Source organism: Pinus tabuliformis, chromosome J (genome assembly GCF_031772625.1).
Source record: "Pinus tabuliformis cultivar Carrire ecotype Pingquan chromosome J, CPIR1, whole genome shotgun sequence".
Lineage (NCBI taxonomy): Eukaryota > Viridiplantae > Streptophyta > Pinopsida > Pinales > Pinaceae > Pinus > Pinus tabuliformis.
The window spans coordinates 5,408,233-5,412,443 of NC_142295.1; positions in this window are offsets into that span (position 1 = coordinate 5,408,233).

A 4,211-nucleotide genomic window follows, 5' to 3' on the forward strand; every position below is an offset into this window, starting at 1 on the left:
ACTCAATGTACCATTACTTACATCAAATCTCTCTTTTGAGGTGCAAACCTCTTTTAGAGTGAAAGTTTAAACCAAAAGAAAACCTTGATTCAAAACTCGGTGGGGCCGCCTACTCCTTAAGCCTAATCAATACAAGCTAAGCATACCATTTACTCCTTGAGCCTAATCAATACAGGTTAAGCATATCATTTACTCCTTGAGCCTAATCAATACCACATCATTTACTCCTTGAGCCTAATCAATACATATCATTTACTCCTTGAGCCTAATCAATAGCACATCGTTTACTCCTTGAGCCTAATCAATACCACATCATTTACTCCTTGAGCCTAATCAAGGTAGGCTAAGCATATAAGCATGTCATTTCAGGGAATCAAACCTTAGTGGTGAGGGAGTTAACAGCCCACCTCAACCACTCAATCTACCATTAATGACATCAAATCTCTCTTTTGAGGTGCAAACCTCTTTTAGAGAGAAATTGAGTTAAGATGGATCTAAGTTGGTTTAATTATTAGCCTTTAAAAAAACCACATTAAATAAGAAAATCATAAAAAGAAACCAATGGGTTAAGAATATTATAAGAGCCAATTTTTTTTTGTTTTATTTCAATTTAATTAAAATATTAAACATTACAAATTTGTGAAGCAATAAAATAATTCATATATATATATATATATATATATATATATATATATATATTATTACATAAATTAATATATATAAATTAGTATTTTTTAATATATAAAGATTTATTCATGTTTACCTTTAGATAAATAATCTTATTTTTATATATAAAAATATGTACCTATCTATTATATAAATTAATCATCTCATTTATAAGTAGTTTTATTTTCATATAATTATGGATTTACTAAGCACAAATGTCTTTTAGAGTGAAAAGAGATTTGATTTTTCTTAACACTGATGTTTATTTACTTAAACATCAACTCATAAATCATATTAAGCAACATTGGGCATTTTCCCCCATAACACTAAATATCCTATTCAAATTGTCACCACTAACTTTTATCCCCAACTTAGATTCACTATACTTTTTTTTTTCAATTATATATATAAACAATACAATATTTATCCAAAAAATAAAAAAAATAGTATTTACCTTTAACATATTCCTATCAAATAACAAATATTTATTACATTATTTATTACACTTTTTACGTGATAAATAGGTGCTTCTTGACATGGTCATTAAATGGGTAACTACTTCATATTTTCGAATAAAAATAAAATCTCAATATAAAGTGAGTTAGTGCTTCATATTTTCAAATGAAAACTGAATTTTTATTACTTCCACAATATAATATTAAAAAAATAATAACAAATTTATCTGAGTCTAATTTAACAAATAGACAATAAATTATTATTACTTCATATTTTCGAATAAAAAATAAATAAAAATAAAATCTCAATATAAAGTGAGTTAGTGCTTCATATTTTCAAATAAAAATTGAATTCTTATTACTTCCACAATATAATATTAAAAAAATAATAACAAATGAGTCTAATTTAACAAATATCCAATAAATTATTATTACTTTTGTCAATATAAGGTGGGACATTAAGAATATTATGAATATTTTACTTACTCCACTCATGTAATATCCACTATTTTAATCTGCCAAAGTAAGGTGGAAACTTATGTATTTTTTACTTACTCTATTAATGTATATTTTACTTCACTAATGTCAATATTCACTATTTCAAAATTACTTAAAACATAATGAAATGAAATGATATTTTAAGGTCCAAGAGACTAAAAATAGTCTATGAGACCATTAGTTCCATGTTGTCCTTTTTCGATTCAAATTTATTTCCAATTCAATGATTTCCGATTCAAATTGATGATGCGCTGACCCAATCTTCCACATGTTCTCATAATTTTCTCTAATGTCTTTGAATCCATCAGATTCCAAAATGAAATGTTTTTCCGAATCCACAGCGCCAGACATGCAAAATGTACACACCCTTTCTTCCCAAGCTTCTTTAGGCCTTTTCCACCATCCTGTTTCACACCGAAGTTGATGTGAGTTGGTCCTTAATCTTCCAACAATCTCCTTGCTAAAAAGACAATGCCAAGAAACTGATGCTAACATGTTCTCATAATTTTCTTTGATGTCTTTGAATGCATCACATTCCAAAATGAAATGTTTTTCCGATTCCACAGCCCCAGACATGCAAAATGTACACACCCTTTCTTCCCAAGCTTCTTTAGGCCTTTTCCACCGTCCTATTTCACACCGAAGTTGATGTGAGTTGGTCTTTAATTGACAAGAACCTTTGCCTTCCACGAAATGCTAACTCCAATGAACTCTTTTTGTTGTAAATCACACGTATGGTTGAATTCCTAAATACCCAACTCTTTTCCCCATACCTTTTTACGAAACTTCTCCATAACAAAATCCTTTAGCTCCTTGCTATTTGTGCGACAGGCATTGAAGTAGATATCCCATTTTTGCATCCATGTATAGTTTTGTTTCATCCATGTTTTCTTCAATGTAATATTTCTTCTTTCTACCCAACTCTTTTCCCCATACCTTTTTACGAAACTTCTCCATAATAAAATCCTTTAGCTCCTAGCTATTAGATATCCCATTTTTGCATCCATGTGTAGTTTTGTTTCATCCATGTTTTCTTCAATGTAATATTTCTTCTTTCTACCCAACTCTTTTCCCCATACCTTTACGAAACTTCTCCATAACAAAATCCTTTAGCTCCTAGCTATAATAAAATCCTTTAGCTCCTAGCTATTAGATATCCCATTTTTGCATCCATGTGTAGTTTTGTTTCATCCATGTTTTCTTCAATGTAATATTTCTTCTTTCTACCCAACTCTTTTCCCCGTACCTTTTTACGAAACTTCTCCATAACAAAATCCTTTAGCTCCTAGCTATTTGTGGGACAGGCATTGAGGCAGATATTCCATTTTTGCATCCATGTGTAGTTTTGTTCCATCCATGTTTTCTTTCTTTCACTGATGCCTTCATTGAAGATAACATTAGGCCATCTACCTACTCTCATTTGTTCAATTCTTTTTAGGTACCTTATGAGATAATGTTGAGTGAAACAGGAGCAACTTCCATTGAAGCAATTGCTATCCTTCATTGAAGATAACATTAGGCCATCTACCTACTCTCATTTGTTCAATTCTTTTTAGGTATCTTATGAGCTACACCATAGCAATTGCTTCAATGGAAGTTGCTCCTGTTTCACTCAACATTATCTCATAAGGTACCGAACCTTTTATTTTGAACTTGCTCATGATCAAGCATTTTTGGATTTTCTCAATTTGTTTCCATTTTGAGATGGGAGTGCTGCTAGCCCACAATTCACACCCATATAGCATCACTGGACAAACTAGGAGTCCAAAAATCACTTTAATTGTTTTCCAATCCCATAACTCTGCCTCTCTACATATGTTTTGAAGAGCATATAATGCTTTCCACCCTCCTAAAATTCTCTTCTTTCTGCAGTCCTCCCAATTGAGTTTGTTGTTGAAATCAATCCCAAGGTACTTGTACTCCTTTACTTATTCAAGAATGTTGTCTTCAAAGAAGAAAGTATGCTGGCTCTGCTTCCTTTTATTAGAAAAAATCATTATTTTGGTCTTGCTAGTATTGACATGCATCCCCATTGCTCTACAAAAATGCTAAAGGGCATATAAGTGCATTTGCAATCCATGGGTCGATTTAGAAATCAATACAAAATAAGCCAGAATATCAACAACTTATGGTATTTTTAGTTAACGCCTAATTGTATGTTAGGTGCAATGTACTCACTCATGCTAAAGGGCATATAAGTGCATTTGCAATCCATGGGCCGATTTAGAAATCAATACAAAATAAGCCAGAATATCAACAACTTATGGTATTTTTAGTTAACGCCTAATTGTATGTTAGGTGCAATGTACTCACTCGTGATTGCAGACTTAAATCGATAATTTATTTTACGTATAGTTGCCTGATAATATACATCAAAACAGATTACTTATCAAATTTAACATAAGAAATCAACCGAAATCAACCCATGTCTGATGCTTCTTCTATTTTGTTCCTTTCAACCATTTATGTATTGTTGCCAGATAATATACATCAAAACAGATTACTTATAAAATTTAACATAAGTAATCAACCAAAATCAACCAATATATGATGCTTATTCTATTTTGTTCCTCTCAACCATGTTGCCACAGT